This window comes from Pelobates fuscus, chromosome 4 (assembly GCF_036172605.1).
Source record: "Pelobates fuscus isolate aPelFus1 chromosome 4, aPelFus1.pri, whole genome shotgun sequence".
NCBI lineage: Eukaryota > Metazoa > Chordata > Amphibia > Anura > Pelobatidae > Pelobates > Pelobates fuscus.
The window spans coordinates 118,880,726-118,897,445 of NC_086320.1; positions in this window are offsets into that span (position 1 = coordinate 118,880,726).

Genomic DNA, 16,720 nt, shown 5'->3' on the forward strand with positions numbered 1-16,720 from the left:
ATGGTAAAACAACAGTTGTGTGTACAGATCGTTGTTTGGGCAAGCGTAAAAATTATATATTATGCACATTTACATGTTACATTTATTTTTATTTTCTGTTTGCTCATTTATTCTTTATAGAAATATTGGGGGAATAAAACACTTTAGATTGTTTACAGCAGTTGTTCCCAAACTTTCAGGTTCAAGGCACCCAAAATATTTTTCTAAGTGGTATATCTCTACAGCGCTGCAGCATTTACTGGTGCTATAGTGTAATGTACAATGTTGGTGTTTGAAGGGGTGTTTGTATATAGTTGTAGTGTTTTAATACAGGGATGTGTTTGTATGTAATGTTTGTGTTTGATTGCAGGGGTGTGTTTGAATGCAATGTTCACTTTTAAATGGGGTTGTACATCTGTGTGAAGTATTTGTGTTTGAGTGAAGGGGTGTGTTTGTATATCCTTTTGGAGTTTGAATGCAGGGGTGTGTTTGTATGTAATATTTGTGTTAGATTGCAGGGGTGTGTTTGTATGTTGTGTTGGTGTATGACTGCTTGGATGTATGCACATACACTACCACATACATACATACATACATACATACTTACACAGATATACATACACACCAATTCATATAGACACCGACACATACACACATAGATACACACTGACACACACAAACATTGATACATGCACACACCATGATACAGATACACACGCTTGACAAAGACCGTGTATGTCAAAACGTTGCAGTGGGTTCAATAAATTTGCCTTTTTGTATCCTGAGAGTGCCTGGGCTGGGACTGGTCTGGTGAACCCGAATACATTTCAAATGGGTTTGAGTGCAGTTCCACATTCCTGCTATATTATATACAGGTACACACACTGACATAAAAACACACACAATGACACACAGATGCACATACACATATGCATATCCTGACACACAGATGCAGACACACACACACACAGATGCACAACCTGACGCATACACACACATGCACAACCTGACACACACACACGCACACCCTGATAAACACACACATGCACCCTGACACACACACGCGCATACTCTGACACACACATGTGCACATTCTGACACACACCCTGACACACACAGATGCACAACCTGACACACGCAGATACACACAGTTGCCCACCCTGACACACACACATACACACACACACAATGATGCACACCCTGACACACACACTCATACACACACGCACACACATACACAAGTGATATTTGTAATCTCTCCAGCCACCCTCCTGCTAGCTTACCTTGTGTGTCCAGGAGGGTGGCTTGGAGTCCTGGTCCTGCTGTTGCTGGTGGGAATGAGGAGTCTGGAGCTCTTCGTGCTCCTCTCCCCTCATGCTGTGACTGCCTCCTCTCCCTCCTGCACTGTCTCCCTGCATGATACTGGGAGGAAGTGACAGGCTGTAACTTCCTCCCAGCCTGCCGAAATTACAGGTGCCAGGTCGCAGTCTAAAAGGACCACAGCACCCGACCAGGCCCCTATTCAGCAGTAATGTTTCCTGGTGCTATAATCCGCAGCACACAGTTTGGGAGCCGCTGGTATGCAGTGTTCCTTATCTCACAAGGAATAATTCATAGAGGGTCTGAAATATTAGTATAAAAGGATGGATAAATAATTTTTCTCAAATGCAATTAGTATGACAAAAATAAATGAAATGGTGAAATATCCAGCTTGTTGGTATTTTTAAGAAGCCTGATGATATTTCTAACTGAAAAGTTTACTAAAACTGGCAAGGAAATGTAAAAACACAAAACAAAACCACACAGTCTGAATTTGGACATAACAACCACACACAGTAAGTAAATAGAAAAAATAATAGATTTTTAAAATAAATGTTAAAACGTGTTATTGCAATCTTTGCAATACAATATTAAGAGGAATAATTTATTCACTTCTCTCCCTTCCTACCTGTAGGAATGATATGGTCTGTGAATTTTCCTTTACTGTTTGAAAGCATTGGGGAAAACTGTCATTTACAGGACATATTCAGACTTTGAATTGGTGGAATGTGTTTTTGTCACAGAAATATGTTCCTCTGCAAGCCTTTTTATTTCTGGAGCATATGCGAAACGGTAAGTGAGGCTTTATGGACTGTTTTGCAAAGCAAATGCAAGTAAAATCGTCTATACACAATTCTGGTAGTGAGGAGCTCCCAAACTTGTTCTGAAATTAATAAACGTACCAGTTTGCCCAATAAATACAAAATCAGTGACAGTGTACTTGGGATCGCTACTTACCAGAAGAAGTTGAACCTGATTTTCTTTCTTTTCAATACCCTATGTTCAGGAAGTGAGAACTTGGAAAAAAAGAATTGCAGCAGTACTCATCATGGCAATTAGAATTTTTTCATCCCACAAACCAAAAATGAGGCAGATGGAGAATTAAAAATAAATTCAAAGGGGGGGGCGGAGCCTGCTTGCTAAGGAGAGCAGACGCCATTTCTCAGAGCTCCGATCAACCGCCTGAAATTTCCCAAAATAAACGGCAACGGACTTACCTCTCAGCAGCACAACACCCGGCATCAACCTCCTGAGGTCACCCGGATTAGCCCCATGCCATTTTTTCACACGCCAAAGGTCACCCGATCGAAACGAAGGCCTGCGGCCTGCTACGCACCTCCTGGGGCCGTGCTCAGCGCACTACTCAGCGACTCCCACGGAGTGAGATCCCTCAGCTCGGAGCTCCACAGCCCGATAGGGCAGAAAAGCAGCGAACCGGCTATGGGACACCGCACCCAGAAGCAGATGGCTGAGGCCGCAGCAGACACCAGGGATATCGAATCCATGCTACAACGGCCGCCCCAAGCTAAAAGGGCAACAGAGGCCCACCATGATGCCTCACCCAGCCAGAGTGAGCTGTCCACCTATACCTCACAGCCCCCAGAACCGGCAACACAGGCCTCTCTAGATCTGCCTCGAGAAGGGACTGACCTGGCCACAAAGCTGGACATTCAAAACTTCCTGCATGAAATTAAACAAATGCTGAAAGCAGACATAGCAGTGGTAAAAACAGAGGTACAGGCTGTGACAGACCGAGTCCGGGTTACTGAAGAGGACATCTTGGATTTGCGCAGGGACCTTACAGCTACCCGAGAACAACTTACACAAGTCCAATCCTCCCACAAAGCGTTCAACGCACAACTCACCTCTATGGAGGACAGGTACAGGAGGAACCACATTAAGATACGCGGCATACCTGACACGGTCCCCGCAGAGGAGATACCCCAATATGTGAGACGCCTGATAACTGCGATACTTCCTCCGAATGTGGCCAGGAAATTCACACTGGATGGGGCATACCGCCTTCCGAAACCCCAGCGGGCCACGATAGCTGTCCCAAGAGACGTCATAGTCCGATGTGCCACGCTACAAGACAAGGGGCATTTTATGAAAGCGGTGAGGGGTAAACCACCATACCCCTTCGAGAACTCCCATCTCTCCTTTTTTCAGGATCTCACAAGAGCCACACTCCAGTGGCGCAAGTCTCTCACCGCAGTGACAAGCCGGCTTAGAGACGCGGGTTTAGCCTACCGATGGAGCCTCTCTAAAGCTCTCCTGGTGACTCACCAAGGAACTTCATATAAACTATCATCAGCTACAGAAGCTCCAGCTTTTCTCAGCGCTTTAGGACTCCCGCCACTGACGGCCAACGACACCCAACCACATAATCCACAATCTTGGGACCCGGCCACAGTTGTTCCTTTCGTCCCACGAAGCACCTCTGATACCCGTCGGGGAACCTGAGAGACACGCAGAGAACCCATGCATGGGATCGTTTATGTTCAAGACTACCTGTTAGTGCCTGGCACTACTTATTATCTCTCCGCACTGATTGACCGTTAACTGTTTCTTATCATAACACCTGTTTCTCTCCTAATATTTTAATGTTTAATGTTTAATGATGGCTCTCAAAACCTTAGGCCCGCTGTATCCTTAAAGATTACAGAGAATCCCTCTCACCCCCCCCCCCCCCCCCCGCCACCCCCTTGGTCAGGGGAAACATCCGTGCTCTACCGAGCTCAGCTTGACACAACCACATAAAGCATGACCTACTACCAAGCATCTACCAGAGCAAGCATTATGGCACTCCTATCTGGTTCAGATTATAGCACCCCCAATACCATGCAACACTCATACGACATAGCACCAGGGTATATGGGTCAAATATATACACGCTCACTTCACAGCGATGGGATAGGCACCCTCCCAAACAGGGACACAGCAACTACTTGAATAAATCCCCGCTAACATTGAGCCCAAGTCCTGATGATATGTTACGCTTTCTTAACTGCAACCATTTAATCGGACCACACAGTGGAAGCTAATGTCTTGCATTCGCTAGCCTGTCCCACACAAAATGGTGGTACACTCTTTACTTACTCTTGTTATGTGATTGAATTACTCTGCAGAGATGTATACCAAAAATTGTGCAGTCCTATTGATTGTCGTGACACTATGTAATCTACATTGTTTTTAAAAGCCTGTACATGTTGTTGTGACAGTACCAGCATGCTTGATTGATAATCTATGCACAGAAAAAATAAAGAATTAAAAAAAAAAAAAAAAAAATTCAAAGAAAAACACTCAATGAACTACATCTGCATAACCACTACACCTGCCTTTAGTCTGGTAGACTCCAAGTTAGGAGTTAAACTGTTCTAAACTGTGGTGTATAGTTATGGTGCATGGAGTGTTCTGTTAAGTGACCACTATAGGCACCCAGACCACTTCAGCTTAATGAAGTGGTCTGGGTGCTAGGTCCATCTAGGGTTAACCCTTTTTTCTATAAACATAGCAGTTTCAGAGAAACTGCTATGTTTATAATAGGGTTAATGCAGCCTCTAGTGGCTGTCTCATTGACAGCCGCTAGAGACGCTTCCGCGCTTCTCAGTGTGATTTTCACAGTGAGAAGACACCAGTGTCCATAGGGAAGCATTGAGAATGCTTTCCTATGAGACTGGCTTAATGCACGCGCAGCTCCTGCCGCGCATGCGCATTCATCCGATGAGGAAGAGGAGACTTCCCAGCCCAGCGCTGGAGAAACATAGAAATATAGAAACATAGAATGTGATGGCAGATAACGACCATTCGGCCCATCTAGTCTGCCCCTTCTACCCCCTAGAACCCGGCGGGAGGGGGCCCTGAGGGTGGGGGCACCCTCAGGGCACTATAGTGCCAGGAAAATGAGTATGTTTTCTTGGCACTATAGTAGTCCTTTAAGTTAAGTCCATGAGATACACTTTTTAACCAAGAAGGACAGTTTAAATTGTTTACATTCCCACTGTACATGAACAGAAAAACAGACACACACAGAAGGGCTGGAGGAGAAAGGGACACACAGAAGGGGGGGGGAAACAGACACACTGAGACACACAAAGAGACACACATAGGGTCAGATGGGGGGCAAAGAGGCATGTAGAAAGGCTAGGGGTGAAGAAACACAGAGAGGGGAAGGGAAAAAAGAGACACACAAAGGGGCTGTGCGAGAAAGAGATGCAAAAGGGGCTGGGGGAAGAAAGTGTGCCAGCCACAACCAGGCTGCCAGCCAGCCATGGCATCCTGCCACAGCAGTCAGCCTGCCTTCAAGCTGGCCACAGCAGCCAGCCTGCCTGCCAGTCAGCCACAGCAGCCAGTCTGCCTGACAGACAGCCACAGCAGTCATTCAACCATAGCCTGCCAGACAGCAACAGTAATTAAGGTGAGAAGTACTAACTTTGGCTATGTTATATTACTATAATGTGAATGGGGGCCAGAGTGTTAGAGAGAACCCTCTCCAGGGCGCATTAGACTTCATTGTAGTCTCTAATGGGGCCTTCATGGAACTCTTTCTAATATACAGTTTGCAAATGTGTGCAATATTCTTGAAAACAAATAAGGGTTGTTTTTTTTTTACATTTTAAAGGGGGGGTGGGGGGGGAGGGAGGGAATTACAGGATCTGCCAAATGCTCTAGATATGCCCCTGATCAGACTGGTAGAGTGACAGTGGAAATGCTAGTTAGAATTAAAATATTGATGTATAGGGAAAGAGACAAAGTTGAGACTGGGAAAAAAAGAAAAGAGACTAGCACTGGAAAAAACGGAAAAACAGGAAAAAAGAAAATAAACTGTAATACTCTGACAGGAGTCTGACTTGATGACTTTTCTAAATTATCTATGTATGCCTGAATTTAGAATGTCTTTATTGATTCACCAAAGTTCAATATTTAGTTAATAAACAACTAACTTCCAGTTTGTTGGTTTCATACTTAGTTCAAGAGTTAAAAAAATATTTATGAAAAATAAAGTACACTTTACATGACAAATAGATCATTCTAGACCTAAAAGATATACGCAATTTAGTAATTAAATTACAAAATCAAATCCTTCTATCAGATGCAGAGAGCTGTTTTGAAGTATTTTTAAAAGTAATTTTAAACATCACAGACACTGTTTTGTGTATTTTAATTGACATTAATGATGAACATTTACAGATGAAAGTAATTTCCTTTAACTATAACTGAAGGTGCTTGGGGAGTATTATTGTCTAGTTGGCTGGCAGATTTCTGTATTTAGTCATATTTGTCACTCTGTGCAGCTCACTGATCTATTTCAGCGGCAACTATTGCTAATATATAGTGCCCTTACGCAGTTTAACAGTATTTGTCATTACCTTAATTGAGCTTAATATTCCAAAACCTAAAATATTTGTTTGTTTTTCCTCTTGCTAAAACACTCTTCAATGGAAAACTTAAAGGAACACCTCAAACCCTTAAAATACTTTAGCTCGTTTAACCCCTTTTCACTGTTTCTCGTGCATGTACAAATGTCAGGGTATGCAGCCATACCCCGCAATAGTATATAAAAGACTGGTATAACTGCAAGTTTATTGCTAATTCATTTTTTTGCATGTTATGCAATTAATATAATCTGTGAGCATACAGCTCCATGTCACTGGGAGCTGCAACACTGTAAGCATCTGAGTGCTGAATGCAGTAAGCCTATCTCTGTATACTGCGCTACTCCGTAATGGTGATGCTGTGATCCGAGGTGCGGTGAGGGGATGCAGCAACAGATTCTCACTTCACACTTTACTCACAGAGAGCGCTGAGAGGATGTGACTTGACAACATATCTTCAGTGCTTTCAGTGAATACACAGAGTGGATGTTTGCTGGAGCTTGTGAGATCAGGAACAGCCACCCTCCCTTCCAGAGAAGAAGGTAATTGGAGGTGGCTGATGGGAAGTTGAAAGAGAAGAGTAAGTGTGTAAGTGAGAGACTGACAGCAGCTATCAGAAAGTCTCTTGCACAATGGTTTCTCTTCTCCATCACTATGTGAATCCACATTTCATTTGATAATGTGAGTAGAGAAGCAACTTATGCTTTGAGTCTATCTGATGGCTGCACCAGATCTTCCATCACACTATTACTATTACACCACCAGGGTATATGTGTGTGTGTGTGTGTGTGTGTGTGTGTGGGACAGACAGAAATAGGCAGGTGTATGTCTGTATGTACGTCTGCACTTCTGACAATGTTTGTGTGTGACAGTGTGCATATGTCAGTCAGCATGTATATGTGTGTATATATTTGACATTGCATTATGGTGTCTGTGTGAGTGAGTGAGTGAGTGAGTGTGTATGCATCTATGTATCTGACATTGTATTATGGTGTCTGTATGTGTGTGAGTGAGTGAGTGTGTATGTATGTATCTGACATTGTGTATGTTCCTTTTAACTTTTGCCATTTACTTTCTTATAGTTATAATTTGTATTTATGTTCTTCCAACATATTCTGCAGTGGTAATTGAATGTATATGTTGCACACTTGGTTCTTAGTTGATGATGAGCATCCTTGAGCCACATTACTACTAGCTGCATTTGCCTTTATCTCACCTGTTTTAAGTCCACCTGTGTTTAATTCATTATAGCAGCATCATAGGCTGGCAAAAAAAAATATGGATTGTGTGTATATTACATTAATGGGGCACTGTGAGTAATATATCATCTATAGTTTAAATTTTATATTTTCCAAGCTGTTTGGGAGCATGACATGCTAAGGCGTGTGTAGCCCAGCACCGAACACTAAAGGTTAAAGTGTAGTGGTGCTACCTGCTAGGAGATTTCAAAAACCTCTTTGCACAACTATTATTTTTGCTGAGAGCAGGGTTTCTGCGATTTTCTTTAGTTATCAATAGTAATTGAAAATCAATTGCGGTTCGCCCGGTTCGCGAACGTTTGCGGAAGTTCCCGTTCGCGAACCGAAAATTTCGGGTTCGCGACATCACTAGTTATTGAAGGTCTCTTCCTCCACCCAGCCACGTACAACACCAAGGGTCCCCGAAAGGTGACAACAAGCCCCCTGTATTTTTTTTTTTTAAATGTACACTACTGTTACACCAGATATGAGTTGCACTGGTGTGAACTGTGCCCTGGCAGGCCCTGAAACGCACACGTGTGAAGGAAACTGACTGCTATTATTTCACAGTCAAATATCTAGTTTTTTTTTAATGTACACTACTGTTACACCAGATATGAGTTGCACTGGTTTGACACTGTGCCCTGGCAGGCCCTGAAACGCACACGTGAGAAGAAAACTGACTGCTATTATATTACAGTCCAAAAAGTTGTGTTTTTTTTAAATGCAAGCTATTGTGACACCAGATATGAGTGGTGGCACTGGGCAAGTGGGCACAGTATAAAAAAAAAAGCAGACTGATGTTCTGGCCCTAAAAAGGGCTTTTTGGGGTGCTGTCCTTACAGCAGAGATCAGATGAGTCCTTCAGGACTGTAGTGGACACTGAATACACTAGCCTAACTATCGATTTCCCTATTAAATCAGCAACAGCTACACTGTCCCTCCTCTCACTAAGAATGCAGCTTCCGGGGGGAGGCCCTAGCTGTCATGGAGGAAAGACGCACTTCGTGTGAGCTCCCTCAATTTAAGCAGCTATCAACAAGCGAATTTCACCCCAGAAGGGGATGACCCAGCAATGTTGCTCCTACCTGACCGACCCGACATGCTTAATAGCGGTCAGCAACTCGACAGAGTCTTACTTACCTCCGCGTGGCAAGTGTGGCTTGGTGCTCACCGGGCGGGAGAGGCAGCCGATCTCCCGATCCTGGGATGCCCAGGAGCAGCTACTTCCTGGCCCGGCCCAGCTCCGTAACCCCCCCCTCGGACCGGTGGGGTTTATCCCAGTCCACCCCTGAGAGGCTGTCTGGAGCTAATGGACGCACAGAGCACAGCCGCCCAGGCTGACATACTCATCTGCGACTCTCCCAATATGGCGGCAGCCGCGTGTCCTCCTGGTACCAGCAAAGCATGGCAGGATATTGAGTCTAAGCTGGACAGACTCTTTAATCAATTTTGGAAGCAAATAACAAGCAGGAAGCCCCAACAAGCTCCACCACAGCCCCAACAAGCTCCACCACAGCTAAGCGAAGCAGTCCCCATTAAAAACCACCAACGCAAAAAGCGTTGAAGACGGGACCGGAGGCACAAACAGAAATGCAGAGCCTGCCCCATGTCAAGCACTCACCTCCACCTTAAGCCACCACAATCCCGCACCGGATGTGAAGCACCACCGGGACAAATCCGACCACCCGACAAAACAAGCTTCCACCACCTCAAGCTGCGAACCCAGCACTCAGCCAGAGACTTGCCTTTGTTGTTCCAGGTATCAGGGACTCCCAGGGTCTGCAACTGGCGCCCAGAAGGGATCGGATGAGCACAAGCAGTAAACAGCAGCCTGCCAAGCATGTCCCACTATAGCTGATCCTCCACACCATGCCTTTGATCACATGAACTGCTCTCTGCGCATTAACTAATCGTAAAGTAGCAAGCGTTTAAACATGTCATTATTTCACCTCCTAAAGAGTTTATTGTCGTAGTTCCTTACATGCCTTTACCTTAACCGTTCATGTATTATGTTATTCACTAGTCTCATCTCATGGGGTGACTCACACTTGATTTATAACTAGAGGTGGAGCTGCTGATATAAATACACAATTAATAACGTGCAAGCTACACCCAAAACATGACAGCCATCTTTCACAACAATGTACTGCTATATACTCATACCCTCAGTGCAACTAGCCATGATATACGCACGTTCAGCCTAGCATGCTCAAATATAACACACTTGTGTCTAAAAAAATAAAATAAAAATAATTTAAAAAAATAAAAAAAAGAATGCAGCTTCAGAATGAATCTAAAATGGATGCTGTCCAGGAGGTGGGAGGGTCTGAGAGGGAGGATCTGCTGCTGATTGGCTGGAATGTGTCTGCTGACTGTGAGGTACAGGGTCAAAGTTTACTCAATGATGACGAATAGGGGGCGGACCGAACATCGCATATGTTCGCCATCCGTGGCGAACGCGAACAAGCTATGTTCGCCAGGAACTATTCGCCAGAGAACCATTCGGGACATCTCTATTCTCAACATATACTATACAATATTTATAGTTAAGCTGTTTAAATTTAACAAAAAAAGTAATAAATGTGAATAATGCATTTTGTTTAGTAATTGTTTTATATGCCATCTTATAAAATGTTCTTATTAAAGAAACACTCCTTACAATCCAAAAGCTTGCTAAAGGACTTTTGTGTGAAAAGTGTGTCTTTGTTCATTTTGCAAAGTGCAGATTTCAATGTAAAATATAAATTGGCAATTTTATAAATTAACCATGTTACTACCCACTTACTGTCAATCAGCTAAAAGACCTGTTACTTCCTCGTAGTTTAGCTCAGTGGAGCTAGATTCAAGCCTTGCAAATACTTCTCATTGAGCTGCATTGGGAAGTCTTTGATTGGACAGCTACAGAAAGTATAGGCTGGGGTAGAAGAGGGTGGCTTGCAAAGAGATCTGCAGCTTTTGCAAGCTGGTATAAGTATACCCCCATTGAAAAAATGCATATCTACAAAATAGTTGTTTTTTTAAATGCTTTACTTGTGTTGTGATATGCCCCCTTAACTTAATCACGCTTAGTGATAAAAGCTGCCACAATGTGATAAAAAAATTGTTACTATTACAAGACAAGCTGTTGGTTTTGGCAGTCTGGACAAGTATTGCTTTCAAGTCTGACAAGATTTACAATGGCCTGTGAAGTGCAGATAATTCCCATGATGCATACAATTCTGGGTAGCATACAATGTAATTACATCCAGCCAGCCTCCATCCTTCTTCATAGCAGTCTCAGGCAAAGTGCAATAATATGTGTAACCAACTTCTATATTTCTAATAGATTTCATAGCAACCTTGCATCTCAATACTATGCTTGCAAGGAGAAGATATATGTGTACATTTTGCATTTCAGCTGATGTTCCAGAAATAACCTTCTCTCCCATGGGAAATATATAAAGCCACGTGTCAGAACATTCTAATATTGTTGTAAAAATAAGTCCTTGGGTTTGTTTTTATCAACAATTATCTATTGAATCTCACCTGCATAATTTTCACACATTGTGCTCAAATGAAAGGAAGAGATATTCTTTGGTATACATTGTACTGTATCAGTCAGGATTGTTCACTGAATTTTAGTGAATTAAAGGTGAATGACAAAATGTACGATAAAACAGCCTAACTGCACCAATAACTGAGCTTTTTTTAATCAACATATTTTTGCCTCAGTTTTGCTATACATATTTAATATTCAGTTTTGAGTGAATAACCATGAATATTAATGACAATGGAGATTTAAAGGGACACTGTAGTCACCAGACCAACTACATCTTATTGTATTGTTCTGGTGTCTATAGCATGTCCCTGCAGCATTTTTGCTATTTCAGAAAAGGCATTGTTTACATTGCTCCCTAGGGACACCTCGAGTGGACACTCTTCAGATGGCAAAAGTAGATGCTTCTTGGGGCACTGCAGTATGCAGCACTGATGTTAAGTGTCTCCGCACTCTGAATGGAGACGTTTAACTTTTCCCATAGAGATGTACTGATTCAATGCATCTGTATGAGAAGATACTGATTGACCAGCCTCCTTGACATTCTCAGCCAATCCAATGTGTTTCTTATGGGAAAGCATTGGATTGGCTGAGATCATCAATTCTGATTATGTCAGCCAAAGAAGTGGATCGGGGGAATGGCCAGTGCTGGCAGACTCGCACAGCACTGGAAATAAGGTGAGTAAACTATATATTAAGGGGACAAGCTATCTTAATGGTTTTTAATACAATATGGTCAGTAATACATGTCTTATTTTGCTCTGTTGGCAATTTTCACATACAGCACATTCTGTGTGCTTTTGAAATTTTGCACAATGTTATTAGCAATGTCGCTCTGTATTTAGATTACTAACAACCTTATCTAAATTTAAATGTATTTTCTTTAACAGAGCATTCTATATGCCTTTACCATGAGATATCCATGGGTTTTGCTCTTTGATCACATTTACACTGTCCGTAATCATGTATATATTTTGCTCACTACAGGCACTTAGCACAAAGAGCAGCTTCACCAGTGTGTAGACATTACCTATATTCTCAATGTCACCCATGAAGTGAATTATTGTTTCTGCATCCCAGCTGCAATGTAAATGTGTGCTTAAAGAAAAAATAATGAAACCATGGTCCTTAAGTAATACAATAGATCATGACGATAGTGCCTCTGGGGTTTACACTACTTTTGCATGCTCTTTACGATGGTGAGAAGCATGTGGAGTGCTTATATACTTTGCTAAAGGAACACTCCACAAACTTAAAGCACTTTGGTTTGCTGAAGTGCTTTATGTTTGAAAAATGTGTGCTCTTTTATTATTTTACAAAAAAGTGCAAAACACTCTAAAGGCAGACAATTGCCCAGAGCTCCTGCCTTGAAATGACTTCTCATTGAGCTGCATTGGGAAGTCTGTGATTGGACAGCCACAGAAAGTCTGGATTAGGAGGGCTGGCAAAGGCTGCAGACAATAGATCTGCAGCTTTTGCAATCTGTTTTAGATACACCCAATGATAAATGCATAATTATATGTATGCATGTTCTAATTGGGGGCATAACTACTAAATTGTAATTTTAAAAAATGGAGGGGAAGGGGGAGCAGTGGAGTGTCTCTTAAAGAAGGTAGAGAAATCCATGCATTTTTCGTGAATATTGGATCTCAGTTTTCATGCAGAAACACCATTTTGTACATGGGAAATTGAATTTGTAATGTGCTCTAAATCAGGCTGCAAGATTTGAAAGGCCATATCTAATTCCAATGATTGCCACATATATGCAACTGCACTCTCAGTCTTCATTATATCTCTTGCAGGACTTTGTAAAGAAGATGGGGAACGTGACCTGTTTGTTCCCTCGATTACTAATAGGGTTATTCACTAAACACTGGTGACCAGTGAAAAAGCCAAATGCAACCATAAATTGGTCAGGAAACACAAATCTGCAGCAATCACCTGGATACATTCGGCATCTGGATTTAAAGCGGCACTGTCATGCCGAATTCCGTTTTTTTTTTAACCCCCCTCCCGCCTCAACTACATCCAATCGACCCCCTAGTCACCCCCAAATGCCCCTATGCCCCCCACATTACCTATTTTTTATTCTTTATTTTCTGCCCCGATCTATATTCAGGGCGCCGCCATCTTTGTGTGGGTAGGTGAAGTCCCTGTGGGACACGTCATCTACCCACACTAGATAGCCCTGAGATTCCCGCACATGCCCAGTGAAACATCTGGACATGCGAACGGGAATTTCACCTATTCATTCATTCATCAGACAGACGAATGAATGAATAGAAAAAATCAGACGAACAAACTAACACTGTGTATCAGTGTTCGTTTGTTTGTTCGGTTTATTACAAGGAGGGAGCTACCGGCGTGCAGCTCCCTCCTTGCAATATGTAAAGACAGAAGCGGCAGGGAGCAGTGCTCCCCACCACTTCATAAGCCCCCAGGTCCCCTCCTCACTCTATGGGGGTCAATATGACCCCCATAATAGCACAAGGGAGATTAAAATCTCCCCAATGCCCCTACTCGCTATACCGCTAGTAGGGGCATGTCCACTAAACAGTGAGCAGCCTGTGGCTGCTCACTGTAAAAAAAAAAAAAGGGTAATAAGGGGGGGACCTACTGTCCTCCCCCGCCGGCCCCCACCGCTGGACGGCGGGTGGGGGCCATAATGGGAATGAGGGGGGACCTACTGTCCTCCCCTCAGGCCCCCACCCCTGGGCGGCGGGTGGGGGCCATAATAGTAATAAGGGGGGGGGACCAACTGTCCTCCACCCCCCGGCCCCCACCCCTGGGCGGCGGGTGGGGGCCATAATAGGAATAGGGGGGGGGACCTACTGTCCTCCCCCCCCCCGGCCCCCACCCCTGGGCGGCGGGTGGGGGCCATAATAGTAATGGGGGGGGGACCTACTGTCCTCCCCCCCCGGCCCCCACCCCTGGGCGGCGGGTGGGGGCCATAATAGTAATAAGGGAGGGGGACCTACTGTCCTCCACCCCCCGGCCCCCACCCCTGGGCGGCGGGTGGGGGCCATAATAGTAATAGGGGGGGGACCTACTGTCCTCCCCCCGCCCCCACCCCTGGGCGGCGGGTGGGGGCACTAAGTAAATTCCCCCCCCCCATCAAGGTGACTAGGGGTGCCCAAGCCCCTAGTCACCCACCCCCCACCCAAATAAAAAATGCCCCTACCTACCCCCCTCACCCTAAAAAATAGTGAGGGGGAATAAAATTGCTAACCTGTAAAGTAAAATTAAACTTACCATTCAACGTCTTCTTTTTTCTAAAATCTTCATTTTCAGCCCCAAAAAAGGCCAAATAAAAAACCATCATAGCCGTCGAACTAAAAATAAAATAAAAAACCCGAGCGCAAAAAAAATACCCGACGAAAAAGAAAAAACCCGAGCGCACAAAAAAATAATCCATCTTCACCCATGGAGGGCTCCGCGCAGACTGAGCTCCGCAGGGCGGGGCAAGGCTTATAAAGCCTTGCCCCGCCCTGCAATTAGCCTAAGAACACTCTGATTGGTGGGTTTAAGCCAATCAGAGTGCTCTTTGTCATTTTACAAGCGTGGGAAAGTTCTTTGGAATTTTCCCACGCTTGTAAAATGACACAGAGCACTGTGATTGGATGGCTTGAAATCCATCCAATCACAGTGCTCTGTGTCATTTTACAAGCGTGGGAAAGTTCTTTGGAATTTTCCCACGCTTGTAAAATGACACAGAGCACTGTGATTGGATGGATTTCAAGCCATCCAATCACAGTGCTCTGTGTCATTTTACAAGCGTGGGAAAATTCCAAAGAACTTTCCCACGCTTGTAAAATGACACAGAGCACTGTGATTGGATGGATTTCAAGCCATCCAATCACAGTGCTCTGTGTCATTTTACAAGCGTGGGAAAATTCCAAAGAACTTTCCCACGCTTGTAAAATGACACAGAGCACTGTGATTGGATGGATTTCAAGCAATCCAATCACAGTGCTCTGTGTCATTTTACAAGCGTGGGAAAATTCCAAAGAACTTTTATGTAATGCTTGAAATCCATCCAATCACAGTGCTCTGTGTCATTTTACAAGCGTGGGAAAATTCCAAAGAACTTTCCCACGCTTGTAAAATGACACAGAGCACTGTGATTGGATGGATTTCAAGCCATCCAATCACAGTGCTCTGTGTCATTTTACAAGCGTGGGAAAATTCCAAAGAACTTTCCCACGCTTGTAAAATGACAAAGAGCACTCTGATTGGCTTAAACCCGCCAATCAGAGTGTTCTTAGGCTAATTGCAGGGCGGGGCAAGGCTTTATAAGCCTTGCCCCGCCCTGCGGAGCTCAGTCTGCGCGGAGCCCTCCATGGGTGAAGATGGATTATTTTTATGTGCGCTCGGGTTTTTTCTTTTTCGTCGGGTTTTTTTTTTTTTTCGCTCGGGTTTTTTATTTTATTTTTAGTTCGACGGCTATGATGGTTTTTTATTTGGCCTTTTTTGGGGCTGAAAAATGAAGATTTTAGAAAAAAGAAGACGTCGAATGGTAAGTTTAATTTTACTTTACAGGTTAGCAATTTTATTCCTTCCTCACTATTTTTTAGGGTGAGGGGGGTAGGTAGGGGCATTTTTTATTTGGGTGGGGGGTGGGTGACTAGGGGCTTGGGCACCCCTAGTCACCTTGATGGGGGGGGGAATTTACTTAGTGCCCCCACCCGCCGCCCAGGGGTGGGGGCCGGGGGGAGGACAGTAGGTCCCCCCCCCTACTACTATTATGGCCCCCACCCGCCGCCTAGGGGTGGGGGCCGGGGGGGGAGGACAGTAGGTCCCCCCCCACTACTATTATGGCCCCCACCCGCCCCCCAGGGGTGGGGGCCGGGGGGGGGAGGACAGTAGGTTCCCCCCCTCTTATTACCATTATGGCCCCCACCCGCTGGCCAGGGGTGGGGGCCGGGGGGGAGGACAGTAGGTCCCCCCCCTACTACTATTATGGCCCCCCCCGCCGCCCAGGGGTGGGGGCCGGGGGGGAGGACAGTAGGTCCCCCCCCCCCTCTTATTACCATTATGGCCCCCACCCGCCGCCCAGGCCTGCGGAGCTCAGTCTGCGCGGAGCCCTCCATGGGTGAAGATGGATTATTTTTATGTGCGCTCGGGTTTTTTCTTTTTCGTCGGGTTTTTTTTTTTGCGCTCGGGTTTTTTATTTTATTTTTAGTTCGACGGCTATGATGGTTTTTTATTTGGCCTTTTTTGGGGCTGAAAAATGAAGATTTTAGAAAAAAGAAGACGTCGAATGGTAAGTT